This window comes from Mustela lutreola, chromosome 13 (genome assembly GCF_030435805.1).
Source record: "Mustela lutreola isolate mMusLut2 chromosome 13, mMusLut2.pri, whole genome shotgun sequence".
NCBI lineage: Eukaryota > Metazoa > Chordata > Mammalia > Carnivora > Mustelidae > Mustela > Mustela lutreola.
Window position 1 is genome coordinate 12,667,791 of NC_081302.1, and position 16,789 is coordinate 12,684,579.

General features: G+C 47.2%; 1 protein-coding gene across 3 annotated transcripts in view; it reads right to left on the reverse strand.

The window, feature by feature from the left end:
* The window catches only part of FARP1 (FERM, ARH/RhoGEF and pleckstrin domain protein 1), a 272,243-nt gene extending 263,452 nt beyond the window's left edge, over positions 1-8,791 (reverse strand). The window contains exon 1 of one of the 3 annotated variants that reach the window (XM_059144403.1): positions 8,562-8,791. The gene's annotated coding sequence lies outside the window, so the exon portion shown is untranslated. Of the gene's footprint in view, positions 1-6,882; positions 7,225-7,551; positions 7,685-8,561 lie in introns of those variants that run through there. The other 2 variants (XM_059144404.1, XM_059144401.1) reach the window with 2 other exon arrangements.
* Between the last annotated feature and the right edge of the window lie 7,998 nt (positions 8,792-16,789).

The window sequence follows — 16,789 nt, forward strand, 5'->3', positions numbered from 1 at the left end:
CTCCTAGATGTTGGAGACTTCTGGGAAGGATCTGGCTTGATGATGAAAGAAGCCCGAAGAAGCCAGTGTCAGTGTCAGTATCAGTGTCAGTGTCAGTATCTGACAATACCAGATGTGTGAGAGCACGAAGCTGCAACAACCATTAGTCATAATAGCTAATTAGGCAGCGGCAGCCTAATTACCCAGTAGGAAACAAGCCCAAGTACGAAAAGCAACATGCTGGGGATGGCAGGGTGAAGAGATAGAAACAACCTGGGTCCTTAATGATACCATGAGCTGAGACACCAAACTGGGAGCCCCTTACTATTCTTTGACGCAACTGAATTTGATGCAAATTACTAGCCAGACATTCTACAATGTCAAAATAAATGTACTCTTAAAGGCGCTCTTCAGATTTTGGGGAAAGAGCACCAATAACTTGCCCAACATCACAAACATGGATGGGCAGATCTGTGCGGTCCCAGTGCTTATGCTCCCAACTCTTGCCACCTCTGCTACCAACCTCTACCTCCCATATTCTCACACGTCACGGCGTGTTCAATACACCCATTTTAATTCAGATCAACCAATATTTATTTACCTTCTCTGGGCAGGAGAAACGAAAGTTGGGAAAGTTTCTGACTGAACAATGCTTGTTATCTGATTCAGAAAATGAGGAGAAAACAATATATATAACTCCTGACAAAAGAGAGGAACTAAAACCTTTCATAACTACCTACATATGCCACTCTGGTCTCTTTTTAAAATGTTGCATTGTGGGGCAACCGGGTGGCTTAGTTGGTGGGGTGTCCCACTCTTGGTTTTGGCTCAGGTCATGATCTCAGGGTGGTGGGAGAGAGTCCCACGTGGGGCTCCGCTCTCAGCAGTAAGCGTACTGAAGATTCTCTCTTCTTCTTCCTTCCCTCTGTCCCTCCCCGGCACGTGAATGTGCGCCTATTTGCACGCGAGCACTCGTGCTCTCTCTCAAATATATAAAACTTAAGAAATGAATACAAAAATAAAAAGAAACAGAAAGTAAAACATTACATATTACATCTTGCTTTTACTCAAGGTTCCATTTTTGGGTTGATTTCAAAAACGTTTCTCTCCCATAATCCTTCTGTGTGCTAAAAAACAAATACGACAACTCTCAATTTCAGAAATCTATTAATTTGATCATAATCTTAAACACTTTTTTCCTCAGATTTTCAAAATGAGCCGGTATTTTCTCTTTCAAGTTTAAGTCTCTTCAACTCGGTTTTAGTTAAAAAGAACAAAACTGGGGGCACCTGGGTGGCTCAGTGGGTTAAAGCCTCTGCCTTCGGCTCAGGTCATGATCCCAGGGTCCTGGGATCAAGCCCCACATCAGGCTCTCTGGTCAGCGGGGAGCCTGCTTCCCTCTCTCTCTGCCTGTCTCTCTGCCTACTTGTGATCTCTGTCTGTGAAATAAATAAGTAAAATCTTTTAAAAAAAAAGAACAAAACTGTTCCAAGTAAATGGAGGCCACCTCATGAAACGAGCAAGACCAGACTAAGCATCACACATAAAAACATGTTATTTTTCCAAAGTTGAATAAATTCCCTGACCTTTAGTAAGTTTAATAATTAGATCACATACAATGTTTTCCTAATGACTTTTGCTTTTCAAAAGATACCATCAAAAAATAAAAAGGTCAAAAGACAGACTGATGAGAATATTCACAGAACAAAGAACTAACAACGAACTTGTATCCGGCATAAAGGCTCTCCAGGACTATAAAATAGGATGACATTGAGGATGTGCAGTTTATACTCAAAAGCCATGTAAAATGATCAGACGGGAAAAAAAAAGCTTAAAACACAAAAGATTTAATACACAAATGGTCAATAAGTACATGAAAAGCAACCATTAGCCATCAGGGAAATAGACAATTAAACCACAATAAGTCCCCAGGACATATCCACCAGAACGGTAAAAGGGCAAAGACTGACCATTTCCAGTGTTAGTGGGGATTACAGTCACTGGAATGCTCAGATGTCACTGGGGAATGTAGAACAGTACAACACTCGGGACTGCAGCTTCTGAGAAAGTTAAGCATGTACTTATTTTAGGACCCAGCGACAAAATTAAAAACAGATCTCTACACGAAGACTTGTTCACAACTGTTCACACGGCTTCATGCACGACAGACCAGAGTGGCCAAAGGGGAAGGAGTAGACACATGGTGCCATGCCCAGACCCTGAAATGCTACTGGGTGAGAGAAAGAGGAGGGGGGAGAGGTGGGGGGAGAGGAGGGGAGAATCAAAGTCAAGAAGAAAGAAATCGGGCGCCTGGTGGCTCAGTGGGTTAAGCCGCTGCCTTCGGCTCAGGTCACGATCTCAGGGTCCTGGGATCGAGTCCCGCATCGGGCTCTCTGCTCAGCAGGGAGCCTGCTTCCCCCTCTCTCTCTCTCTGCCTGCCTCTCTGACTACTTGAGATTTCTCTGTCAAATAAATAAATAAAATCTTTAATAAAAAAAAAGAAGAAGAAGAAGAAGAAGAAAGAAATCTTACCTCGACAGAGTGAAACCGCAGAATGCCAAAGAACCCTAAAAGAAGCCACTGCGTGGGTGGCTTGGTCGGTTAAGCATCTGAATCCTGACCTCAGGTCAGGTCTTGATCTCAGGGACCTGAGTTCAAGCCCCACATTGGGCTCCACACTGGGCATGAAGACTACTTATTTAAAAAAATTAAAATTAAAATTAAAAAAAAGCCAGAGAGAAAAGACAGACTACTCACAAAAACTAATCAGCCTGACAGCTGACATTGTAGCAACAACAATGGAACCAGGAGACAGCTGATTAATACAAAAGCAATCCAGAATTGCATACCCCAGGGATCTATCATTCCAGAACAAGAATATTTAAAGGCATGCAAACATGGGGGTTACCACCAACGGACACTCACTAATAAAACTCCTAGAAAACATATGCCAGGAAGAAGGAAAATTCTCCCAGAAGCTAGCTTCTCAGACAAGTTCTGCTTTCTTCCTCATGTTTTTAGGTTTAAGTTTTTGCTTTTTAATACCATTGTATCTTTTTCAGTGCCACCCAGTGTTAAAGGTTAAGTTTTTTAAAGATTTTACTTACTTGAGAGAGAGTGAGAGAGGGCACAAGCACAGGGGAGGGGAGGGAGAAAGAGGGAGAAGCAGACTCCCCGCCAAACAGGGAGCCCAACGTGGGGCTGGATCCCAGGACCCTGGGATCATGACCTGAGCCGAACACAGATGCTTAACCGACTAAGCCACCCGGGTGTCCCTAAAGGTTAATTTAAATTGTTAAATTAGAGCAAAACAGAAACAAAATCAAATGTCAAATTTTCAAATTCCCAGAACAGCAACCTTAAAAAAGACTTCAAACACTACCTGGGAAGAATGTCGAAAACGAGATTTACTTAATCACTGCAAGTATTTCCCAAGGGAGTGCCATGGGCCAGGCATATACTAGATCCTGAGTTAACAGGATAAGAACAAAAAAATGAAACCCCCCGTGATCCTGGATTTGTAAGTTTTCTTTTGACAAGGTACCTTGACGGGAAGCCAAAGTCTGTGTGCGGCACAACGTTACTCTTGTGCTAAGAAATACTGTCATAATAGAGTTAAAAGCAATCCAGTTTGGCCCGTGGCTCCTTTGTTTGAAAATGTATGCACAAATATGACAATTTCAACACATGAAATTAATTCAGTGCAAACGATGAATTCCCACCTCATTTATTTGCCAATCTTACCGTGTGTCTAGTCTTTCCATCCCCCATTAAAAATAAGAAAACTGCCACCGTGAGCCGGGTTCTCAGCCACTCTGTCTCAGTCACACTGTACTGGATGCTCCCCGGCTTATTTCACAAATATCATAAGGCGAGAGCACCATATTTCCTATCTATCAAGTGGCCACTTCTGCTTAGAGTACCCACTCAGCAACACATTTTTTTTAACTGCCTTAAACTAGGACAAGGGCAGCCGAAAAAAGTCAGTTTCTCCACTTAAACACCTTTCGGGGGGCTTCTTGATTAAAAACAAAGGCAGCATCTGGCATAAAAAGCCTGGTGAAATCGGCATTTCAAGTCATTTTAATGGAAACCGTCAGGCTCTGATCTTTCTGGACATGTGCAAGTGGTTAGCAGGGTAACCTGGAGACGGACCCTGCAGCAGAAACCCTACCTACTAAAAAGCCAGAAAAAGAGGTGGACCTACTGCTTTCCATTTAGTGGCCAGGCTTCGAGAGCCTGCCTTTCAGTCAAAGGCACCCCACAACAGGACAAGGTCAGCCACAGGAACCCCAAAAGCCTGGCCCTTCCCCTCCCAGGCAATGGCACCCAACACCTGAAACACTCGTGCACCCCTTAGTGGCAGTGACTCGAGCCAGCCACTATATTTGGAGATTGGGGGGGCCCCTCTCTTTTTTGGAGCATCTTTTGTTATGGGGAAAGCACACGTCTGGAAAACACGAGGCAGTTCTCTGCGATAAGCAAGGCCAGTTGCAAAGGGCTGGTTTCCAATGCCTGGTTCTCTGTGCTACCAGATCACTGGCCTAGGACCTACACATCCACACAACTTGTCCCATCCTCTGGGAAAGTCACAATGTCACCTTTCCTATAGACTGTCCAGCACGCAAAGCCTGGGCACTTGCCTTTTCTTCACTGGTCTCTAACCTCTTCTAGGATGGAAAAAGCTTGTGATGGTTATGGCAAAGCACCCTCTTTAAAAATTTGAATTGAATGAATTAATTCAAATGAATTAAACTCTGCTATGCTCGGTGAGTTGGAGAGGGTGAATTCCACTCTTAAAAAAACTAACCCTTTCGAAACTAGTTAATTCTTAACTTCCCTTGGATGGTTTCTTTAATCAAATACAAAACACAAACATCCACCCAGGTTCCTTTCAGGCTCAAAATAATTATAAAATAAATGCAATGTACCAGGAAAAAAACTGTTTAGGATTTTTTTTTTTTTATTTCATTTTGGTAAATTTGACTACAGTAGCACCAGTGTTCTTCTATGACCCAAGGAATCTAATCACCCTACAAATTCTAGGAAGATACTGTCCATGTGAAAAGGGGCATTATAAACCTAACTCCAGGATTTCCATAGGGACAGACTCCCTAAATGAATGACCACGCACCAACTCACAAGGGGCCCGCTGCAGAATCCATGACCCTATGCGGCACCACGACATCAACTTCAACTATTTCAAGTTTCCTGCCCACATACAAGAAACAAGAGATTCTGGGAAGGCCTGGGCTAGGGAGACATCAACTCAGTATGTCCACCGACGCTCTACCCAGTGAGCCAGCCACTGGACAACAGTACCCATTTATTTTACCCAGAGGCAGATCTATTAGCCAGACATTCTAAAAACACAAACGTTTTGTTGTACTTGGAGAAACTCCAATATTGGTGCCTTGCTGCAGAACGATGCTACCCGAATATAAAGTGAGCCATGTGGATGTTGAGCCCACATAGGAAAAGCAGCGCTGGGAACTGTCATACCAGAAGACCAACCCTTTGCAAAGGCTAAAGGTAAAGCCCCAAGCTGTGCAACGAGGGAAGAAAGCCAAAGACAGGAGAGAGCAGGAGGGCCCACCCCATCAGAACAATGAGGGCAATTTTTAAGGCAACTCCCTCATAGATCTCTGCACCAAAAAGGCCCTGTCTCCCTCCTCTCCCTTTTAGATTCAATAAGAAAATCGGAAATGGGCTTGGCAAGTCACCACGTGCAAAACACATTCAACAGAACCTAAGGGGTTTGGCTTTCCTGAGACTGCCCGGCCTGCCGGGTGGGGTGACAGGGGTCCACAAAAGTCAAGGCAGGGGCGCGGCGGGAGAACGGGGGAGGGCTAGCAGAGCAAGTGAACCTGGGAAACTGACAAGAAAGGCATTGATAGCATTAATAAAATGAAACAGCCAGAGGCCACCATGGTACTCCAGAAGGCCCATGCACAGGCTCAGACCGCTCAAATGCTCTCCACCTCTCCGGAAGCTGATCTGATCTCAGGATCCTCATTCCTTTGTGAGTCTACCTTCCTCCTTTCTGGGGTCCTGCAACGATCCCAGCAGCTGCCCGGCCCCAATGAAAACGACAAACCAAATCCACAGTGATGACGGGAACTCACGCCCCCCCTACACACACACACACACACACACACACACACACACACACACACACGCACAACACACTCACTCGCTCAAGGGTCTGGCCAGATCACACAGCTGAAGTTTCCGGAACTTAAATTGTAAAACCACAATCAGAAGTTGCTGTTTTGAAATGCTCACCACAAAAATCTGTGTCCCTTGCTTGAAAGAAAGAAAAAAATAAAAACTTTGCTCTCCATAAAGACAGACGATAGAGAGAGACAAAAATCTAACTTAAGCAGAGGGTGTGTTCCTCTTTGTCACCTACCAGGGTGCTCGCGCCGCGCGTGGGCGAGCGCCTGGCACCCAGGAGTGCCGTGGCACCCAAGCCAGTGGCCACCTCCCCAGCCCCGCGATCCGCCTCTGGGGCCAAGATTCCGCCGGAGGTCCGGAAGCGGCGTCCGGCGCTGTCACTGTGCCGGGTGGGATGGGAGGAAGAGGGGGGAAGGGCGCCGCCGGGTGAGGGAGGCGAAGGGGGCCGCGCGCGGCGCCCCGCTGCCCCGAGTGAGAAGAGTGCAAAGGGTGGGCGCCCGGAGGCCCCCCGAGCTCCTGCTATTGTTGCCGGGGCTGCCCGGGGCTGGCGGGCGGGAGCCCGATCCCACCCGCCGCCCGCCTCCTCCGGGCAGGACCCCGCGGGCACGCACCCACCACCCCCCGCGCCCCTCCCCCCCCCCGGCGGGTCGGCTCCGGGCGCCCCGACTCGCACAAGTTGCCGCCCTCCCGCCCGGCCGCGGTCATTGTTCGCCCCGCGCCTCCTACCTCCGCGGCGCCGGCGGCTCCGGCTCCCACTCCCGGCCTCCGGGCTCAGCAGCTCCGAGCCCCGACTGCCGAGGGCGCGGCGGCTCCGGGCTGCGCGTGCAGCGGGGGTGCTCGGCTATTAATACCCGCGGGCGGCGGCGGCGGCGCGGGAGCGCAAGCGGGGCAGGGGGTGGCCGGCCGAGGTCCGGGCCATCAAAGGTGGCGCGGGGCGGAGGGGAGGGCGGAGCAGGCAGGGTGGGTGGGGAGCGGGCTCAGGGTCGCCATGGCCGCCTCGACGCCGCGCCGAGAGCCACTCGCGCTGGGAGGAGCGGCGCAAAGCGGGCGGCGGCCGCGTCCCCGCCCCGCGCCCCAGCCGAGCGCCCGCACCCCTGCGCCCGCGCGGGACCCGCCGCCTCCAAGGCCGGCGAGCGGGAAGTGAAGGCGATCGCGCCCCTCCCCGGGCCTGGGCCGGCCCCTCGGCGGGGGGGAGCTGGGGCGCCGCGCCGCCCGAGCCGCGGGGACAGCGAGAGAGCCACAGCCCCCTCCAGCGTCCGGGCCGGCAACCTGCGCGCCAGCGCGCCCCGCCCCGCTCCGTCCTGGGGGCAGGTGCACGGTGGGGGGGGGGGGGGGGGCACCGGCCCGGAGCGGCCCTCCCGGACCCCGCGAGCCCACCTTGGGTCTGTGCCTTACTTGGGCCTAAAGCCAGAACCCGGGTCTCAGCGCGGCGCCAAGGAACCGAGCTCAGGAAGGGCTGGGGACTGCGCTGCGCCACCGGGGATTCGCCAATCCTGCTGCGGACGGTGAAAGCGACCTCAGGAGAGCGGGAGACTGAGCGCACCGGCTAAAACCCGGAGCAGCGGGGAGGCGGGCGGCGGCGCGGACTCCGCAACTCGCTGGCTGAGGTCATGCAAGCTGGTGCTCGTGTGTCCACCTAGGACTTTACGTGGTCGCGCGGGAAGCGGCGTTTTGCAGAGATCGGCGAGCACCTCCTCTCCCAAGCCGCACGAACGGGCTTCCGGCACCACCCTGGGCGGCGAGAGACTTAATCCTGCAGGGGCGGTTGCCACCTCCCCCCCGCCACGACCGGGTGTCTTGCACCCTGGCGATTCCCAGGACAGTCCCCACCCCTAGGTGCCCCACCGCCACGCCAGGAGCAAAGCCCCAGAGGGGAAAGGAAAAGGCTGGGAGCTCGTTTGCGAAATTTAACGGGGGAGAGAGCGAGATTGAGCACCGAGGCGGCTGGGACCTACGGCGGGGGGAAGCGCAGTCACCGTCCCCACCCTCCGACTGGGAGTTCCTGCTTTACGGTCTCCATCCCCCCTTCCCGAGCCCTCGGTGTCGCTTTTCTCCTCCAGGCTGTAGACTTCCCACTGGTGGAGGAGAAAGGGCGGGTGGCAGCAGCTTAGAACCCCGGGGAACCCCGTGTTCGATCCCGAGGCCGTGAGCTTCCCGCCTCTAGCGGCCGCTGGCTCCGGAACCCTGGTCACTGTGCGCCTTAAAGGGGTTCCCAGGCCTCGAACCAGGTGGATGGGTTTCAAGGGACAGGAGCAGAGCAAGGGGCCCCTTGGGGCGGTGTGGGCGGACACAACAGGGCGCTTAGACGCACAGAGGGTACCTGCGAGCAGCAGGTGCGAGTAGTTTCCAAAAAGGAGTAGAGGCAAATTTTTAGTATGAGGCACTGGCCTGTCACCCACCCCTACCTTATCAGCTTCTCGACCGGTAGTCCGCATCAGAATGGCCGGCGGGACTAGCTGGTCCGGCCCCATCCGCAGAGTTTCAGATTCTGTAGGTCCGGGGTGGGGCTTGAGAATTTGTGCTCCTTTAGCAGGTGTGCTGGAACCGCTGGAACCACTGTACGGGCAAAATGGTTCCGAGTCCTAGAATCCCCGAAGATTCAACAAAACAAAACAAAACAAAAACAAACAAAAAACGAAAGCAGAGCAAAACTCACTGGCCAGACTACAGCTCAGCCGAGTACATCAGAATCTATGGGGCTGGGACCCAGGCCTCAGGCTTCTTCCAGCTCTGGAGGTGATTCCAATGGGAAGCCAGGTTGGAGAAAAATTGTTCTAATCTTGAAAGCAGACGTGAATCACCTGGGGATCCTGTTAAGATGCAGATTCTGGTTTAGTAAGGTTGGGACCCTATCTCTCTCTCTCTCTCTCTTTTTTTTTTTAAGATTTTATGAGAGAGAGAGAGCACAAGCGGGGTGGGGGAGGGGAGAGGAAGAAGCAAACTACTGGCTGCGCGCGGGGGGGGGGGGGGGGGGGTGCAAGGCAGAGCTGGATCCCAGGTGGATCCCAGGACCCCAGAATCATGACCTGAGCCCAAGGCAGACTCTTACCCCACTGAGCCAGCCAGGCGCCCCAAGTTTGGGACCCTTTGTTTTGTGCTAGGCCAGGTTCTGGGCTGAGTGGCAAGCAAGGCGCTCTGTTGTGCGTCTCAACGAAAACCAGAAAACCCGCGGAATCAGAAAATTAGAAAAGTGACATTTACCCTGTCCTTCTGTTTGGAAAACACACAGATTTTCATGTTGCTCTAGCGTTTCTTTCATCTTTCGGGGCCTGGGATTAAGGTTCATGCTGTGTAGCTCTCTGCCCCGCACCACCCTTGTGCGTCTGATGCTGTTTCATTATCTCAATATTGCCAACATGTTTGCGACAAGGTGACTTTTCCCGGAGGCCATCTCAGAGGTCTGCAGGCCTGGGGAGAGAGTTAATACAGGAAAGAGAAGAGGGCAGGCGGGGGGCTCCAGCTGGGAGAGACTAGAGAACCCACCCCCCCACCCCCCCCCCAGCTTCCTGCTCTCTCCAGAACATTCTGTGCTCTGTACTAAATCTCATTGAAAGCACTTGTTAAATTCCTTTGCCTGCAAAGCCAGGGATACCTTCTTTGCAAAACCTGCTTCCCTGCACTTGTCATTTTTTTTCCTTTGTGCCTTACTTTCAGTCTACACAAATGTGTAATTAATGAGATCCCCTTTTTATCCCATGTTATTTAGAAATCGTTCTGAATTAAGGGGCTACCCTGTTCTTAACTTTTCCCTTTGTTAATTTTAACTACTTTAAAAAAAAAATTACAGTAAGTGTATGTACTTGGAGAATTAAATAAGTAGTCAGAAAGGTATCAGGTAAAGCATATAAGGGACCCTTCCCCGAATTCCTGGTCCCACTTCTCAGAGATCAATTTTCCAGGGGTTCCCAGTCCTCAGAAATGTTCTAAGCTTAGGGACGCCTGGGTGGCTCAGTCAGTTAAGCGTCTGACTCAGCTCAGGTTATCATGTCAGGGACCGAGCCCCTCATCGGGCTTGGTGCTCAGTGGGAAGTCTGTTTTTTTCTGTCTCTCTCTCTGCCCCTTCCCCTGCTCATGCACGCTCTCTCTCTCTCTCTCTCTCAAATAAATAAGTAAAATTTTTTTAGAAAATGTTCTAAGCTTAGGGGCTCCTGGGTGGCTCAGTGGGTTAAAGCCTCTGCCTTCAGTTCAGGTCATGATCCCGGCGTCCTGGGATCGAGCCCAGAATGGGCCTCTCTGCTCAGCGGGGAACCTGCTTCCCCCCCCCCTCTCTCTGCCTGCCTTTCTGCCTGCTTGTGATCTCTGTCTGTCAAATAAATAAATAAAATCTTTAAAAATGAAAAAAGAAGAAAAAGAAAATTTTCTAAGCTTATACAAAAGTGTGAGTAAATCTCGTATGCTAAAGTGATCATGTGTCACAGTGGAGGGAAACTTCTTATTCCATAATCACCATCCCCTCTCCAGGAAACAGATTACCACACAGCCGAGACCCCCCTTTCTGGGTCCAGGCATCACAAATCTCTGGATGCGAGCATGTGTCCTGTCAGTAACATGAGAAGCTTAACTAAAACCCAAGTCAGGGAAGAGGGCATTTGCCCCTAGCTCTTGTGGGCAACCCTGGGGGTGACTCCTAATCCTCATATTCTGTGTAATCCCCTCACCCTGACTGAGGGCGGGGCCTAGTGAAGGCCTCACTACGAAGGTACAGAATATGGAAGCATGAGGTGATGTCCCTTCCATGATTAGCTTACAAAAGACTGAGTTCTGTCCTGCCGGTGCCATATTGGGAGGTATTCCATGAAGGAACACTGCGGTTGGGAACAAAGAGAGTTAGTAAGGACAGGAGGCCTTAGATAAGAGCCCTTGAGGCACTGAATCCTGCGACAATCACAAGAAGGGGTGGGAGGTCCTTCCTAGAGGAGCCTTGAAATGATGCCAACATTGTGAGACATCCAGAGCCAAAGGACCCAGCTAAGTCATGCCTAGACCCCTGATGCACCGAAAGTATGTGATGATAAATGGCATTGCTCTAAGCCACTAAGTTTTAGAGTAATCCATTATGCAGCCATGGGTAACTAACAAACACAGCATAATACAATAGGAGTAGTAGAGTTAGAAGACGAACATCCCAAGTTAAGTCAACAGGAAGAATATGGATCTCCCTTAGAGTAAGTAGGAAGTAAAATCTTGGGGTTTTGAGCTGTATTTCGTTTCAGCAGAATGGAGCCCTACAGAATGGGGCCAGCACTCCCAGCTGCTGCCCTTGAACGGAACCAGCAGATCCAGACTTGCATAGGAAGCAAGTGGCAGGAAGTAGACCCATGAGATTGTAAAATTTGTAGAATCCAAGAAGGATCCTAGAGATGAGGGCCTAATTATTTTGCAGAGAAGGTTCTAGATCTGGGAGGGGAAGGGATAGCAATGGTGGTGGAAGAAACCAGGTAGAGAGAAGGTTAAGGACAGACAGGGGGTGAGGGCAGGGGGAAGGTAGAGAACAGGAACCGGGACTGTCCATGCAGGACACTTCTGGCTTAAGAGGTGGTTGCTAGCCATCTTGGTAGATGTTGCAAAATCACCCTCCAAAGATTCTGCCAGAACTTATTCTTCCACTGTGGTGGTTTTAGAACTTGGGACAAATTCTTTGATACTCCTGTCATGGAGAAGTGGGGGGTCTATGACTGCTCCCTTTGAATTTGGACAAACTTGTGACTTAGTCAGTAGAGTAGAGGTGATGCTATGTGACTTGCTCAGAAAAAGCCATGCATGGGGCACCTGGGTGGCTCAGTGGGTTAAGAGTCTGTCTTCAGCTCAGGTCATGATTCTGGGGTCCTGGGATCCAGTCCCCCTCCATCGAGCTCCCTGCATGTTGGGAGGCCTGCATCTCCCTCTCCCACTCCCCCTGCTTGTGGTCCCTCTCTCACTGTGTCTCTGTCAACCAAATAAAGAAAATCTTAAAAAAGAAAAAAAGAAAAAGCCATGCAGCTTCTAGCTTATTCTCTACATACACTTGCCCTTGGAGCCCTGAGCTGCCATGTAAGGAGTCACAGCAACTCTAAGACCACCATAATCCAGTGGCCCCACAGAGGTGCTCCAACTGACAGTCCCCGATGAGCCCGCCTTATACCATCTCAGTCCAGTGTCAGGAAGTGAGTAAAGAAGAGAGCGGGCTCTCCAGCCCCCCTGTGCCTATCCTCAGCCTCTCCAGCCACCCCAGCCTTGGGGTCACACCAACTATGGACACTGGGAAGCAGGGAAGATCCATCCCCATTGTGCCCTTTCCAAATTCCAGATTCACAAAATCTAGGATAAAATGGCTATTTTATGCCATTAAACTTTGCATGGCTTGCTGTGCAGCAGCAGATAGTGCAAACACGCGCTACCCATGCTGGAGAATTCCTCCTGCTTACGCTTTAGCCCACTCTTGGTATTGGCAAACTTTACTATTTGCCAATCTTATCAATAAAACGGAATCTCATTCATTTTTTTCATTATCCACTGACATTTCTTCATCCATGAACTGACTTCATATCCTTTGCTCATATTGCTGTTGGGTTATTTGTCTTTTCTTGTTGGCTCATAATATCTTGATATGTTAAGGAAATCAGCGCTTTGCGATCATATGCTGAGTATTTTTTCTGTTTTTGTATTTGTTTATACTTGTTTCTGTAATAAGAAGTTCTTAATTTTTATATTGTCAGATTTATTGTTGTTTTCTTTTCTTGTGTGTGTGTGTGTGTGTGTGTGTGTGTGTGCATGTGTGTGTGTGTGTGTGTGTGTTTTAAGGAAACTCTACACCTAACGTGGACTCTGACTCATGACCCTGAAATCATGAGTCACATGCTGTACTGACCAAGCCAGTCAGGTGCCCTAACCATTGTTTGCTTTTATGATTTCACATTTTTCCATCATGCTTGAAGAGGTCTTCCCTGGCTTTAAAAAAAAAAAAAAAAAAAAAAAAAAAGATCACTATATTTATACACTTTAACGGTCTATTTTTATAGAATTTGATATTCTATTATATAGAATTTGATAGTATATAGAATTGATCTATATACTATTTATTTTAGCATAAGAAGTAGGAAATAGAACCAGATTTTCTTTTTTCCAAAGGGCTAACCACTATTTGAATATAATAATAATTAATAATAATATGGAGAACAGTAACCCAGGTATTAATAATAATCTATCTCTCCTACACCTGTTTGAAATGCCAACTTTATCGTATAGTAGAGTCCCTGTTCTTTTCTACTCATTGCCTATTCTTGTTCCAGTAATATAATGTTTGTGTTGATAGCTTCATAATGTATTTTAGTAAACTGATAGAACTTACACCCATAATTTCAATGTCTTCCTGGCTACTTTTACATATTTATTTTTCCAGATGAATTTTAGTATCATTTTGTGAAGTTCTAAAAAATAATTGTATTATATCTTGATTAGAATCACTTTGTTTTGTTTTGTTAAAGATTTTATTTATTTATTCGACAGAGAGAGAGAGAGAGATCACAAGTAGGAGAAAGGCAGGCAGAGAGAGAGAGGGAAGCATGCTTCCCGCTGAACAAAGAGCCTGATGTAGGGCTCAATCTCAGGACCCTGAGACCAGGACCTGAGCCCAAGGCAGAGGCTTAAGCCACTGAACCACCCAGACACCCTGATTAGAATCACTTTGAAATTTTTACCTTTAAAGGTAATTTTGTAGAAAGTATTTTTTTCTATTTATAATAGTAATAATAGCCCAAAACAGATGGCTCTTAATACAGCAGTGAATGTTAATTAATTTAACAGACACATCAACCTTATAAAGTAGGAAGCATGTTATCCCCATGTTATCCCCAGTTAATAGAAGCACAGAGAAGTTAAGTAACCTACCCAAACTCACACAGCTAGTAAATGGCAGAGAAGGGAATTCAAACTCAGATTGCCAGGCTTTAGAGACTATGCTCTGCACCATTATGCTGCATTGTGTCTTTATATTCATAGATATAGGACAGCTGGAGGAAAGTATTAAAAACATACTTTTTTTAGAACAGAAAATAGAATAGAATAAAAAGTCAGGACTTTTGTTATATTTTTTTCCACTTTACTTTCAAAAGGAAAAATTCAGGAGAAAACCATGGGAAGGTCACAGAGTGCAAGGATTTTTGAACCTGGCTTTTGATCTTGCCTTTTGATTCTCAAAAAATGAAATGAGACTGGTCTGCGTGGGTGGCTCAGTCAGTTAAGCATCTGCGGTCGGCTCAGGTCATGATTTTGGGGTCCTGGGATTGGCCCCGTGTTGGGCTCCCTGCTGAGCTCTTTCTACTCCCCTTGTGTGCTTTCTCTCTCTCTCTCTCGCTCTCTCTGTCTCTCTCTCTCTCTCAAATGAATAAATAAATGAATAAAATCTTTTTTAAAAAATGAAATGATAGATAAGGGGAAAGTATATCATTGTCAATGTTACTTGAAGCATTTTCACTGTTCAAAATGCATTGAGATCGGAGGTAGGAAATGAGGAGGGGGAGAGTATATACATATGTGTCCCTGTCTGTCTACCTGTCTGCACATACACGTGTGTATACCCATAATCAAGACGGCAAATCTCTGTCTTATCGCTCTCACGTAGGAAGGCCCATGCAAAATAACTCCAGCGCTTGGTAATCTGTGGTAGGAGTTCCATTTGTGTTGCAAAATTATCCCTGTCTTGAAATTGGATCTTCACACATTTTAAAGCAAAAATAAAGAAAAAATGTTTATTCTGCCCCCCCCCAACTATTGCTGCCGACGCTTCTTAACCCTAACACGTGCTAAAGTTAAAGAGGGGCACCTGGGTGGCTCAGTGGGTAAAGTGTCTATTTTGTTTAGCACAGGGCAAGATCTCAGGGTCATGAGGTCTAGCCCCATGGTGGGCTCCAGGCTCAGTGGGGAGCCTGCTTGAGATTCTCCCCCTCTGCCCCTCCCCTCTACTCCCTGCACACACATTTACTCTCTCTATATATAATAAATACATAAAATCTTTTAAAAAAAAAAAAACATAAGTTACAGAAGAAATCACCTGCTGTTCCCTACCTGGATAGGATAAGGGACAACTGGTCCACAGTTGTCCACAGAAAACTTGCATCTTCAAGCTTTTCTCTTCCCTCTGCATAGCTAAGGGCAACGGATCCTCTTAACCTACAAATTACCGCCAACTCTCAGGGTGGAATTTTCTGACTAATCGGGCTTTAGTGTTGTCTATATTCTCCTGCATGGGATCAGGACTGCTTAAATACAGTTCTTAATCCTTAAAAAAAAAAAAAAAAGTAAATCCTAAATACAATCATACTTTTTCCCTAAGCAGTGGACGTTTCTTTTCCCAGCATGAGCCCTGTGCTTCAGCTTACTAGTAATGGAGCTAAAGGTGGACATGTGTAGCCATAAACTAGTACTTGGTTGAATTACTCTTCTACCCTTTCATAGAGATTAAGAACACTAGGGGAAGGGAGGCATAAGGAGGAATTATTTATGAAATAATGCCTATCCTTTAACAAATGAAAATCCTCATCACACATGCAAACATAGCCTAAGTATACAATGCCTAATCATAAATTATCTATAAATATTTGTTTTAAATCTGAATGAGGAGTCACCAAGAGAAATGAACTTAAATGACAGTAATCTGAAGTCCATTAAGTTCTTATAGTTAGAATTTATGCCATACCAAAAAAAAAAAAAAAAAAAAGGACAGAGAAAATTTTATTTTCCTAGAACTGCTTAACAATAAAGCAGATTTGTATATTATCAGTGGTTCTTCGGGACTGTTCTATAATTCAAGATAATAAAACTTTAACAAATTGGCAAAAGATGTGAACACTTAACAAAAAGGAGCATCCAAAGAGCCAGCGATGAAAGAGCTTCTTATCAGTCTGAGAAACACAAATTAACACTCCAATGAGACACACCCGTTCATCCACTAGAATTGCTAAAATTAAAAAGACTACCAACAACAAAATTTGATGAGGAGATAGAGCGACTGAAACTCGTACATTGCTGATGAAAACATAAAATGGCACAACCACTTTGGGAAAAAGTCTGGCTGTTCCTTGTAAATTTAAATCTACACTCAGTGTAAAACCAAGTAATTCCACTCCTATGTATTTGTTCAAGAAAAACAAGAACATATGTCCATAAAAAGACTTGCACAAAAATGTTCACAACAGCTTTATTCATGAAACTTAAAAAAAAGGGGGGGGATGGGGGGGCAAACAGATGCCCATGAACAGGAGAATGGAAAAGTAGGCTTTGGACCATTCATATACCATGCATGGATTTGTAATTCAGTAATAAAAAGGAATAAACCATCAACAATAGGGATGAATCTCAAAAACATTTTGCTGAGAAAGGAACTTCACACACACAAAGAACATATTGTACTTTTCTATTTACATGATGTTTTATGATAGACACACCAAATCCATAGCGAAAAGCACAGAACGGAGGTTGTCTTTGAAGGATGGAGGATGGAGAGCGACTGGGGAGGACCACAAGAGAAAATATCCCGGAGTGATTATAAGGTATTTGTCCTGCCCGAAGTTTGGGTTGCGTAGATGACTCTGTGGAAACCTAGCGAATATAGACTTTGACACTTGTGCATTTCATCATACGTAAACATTCCCCCAAA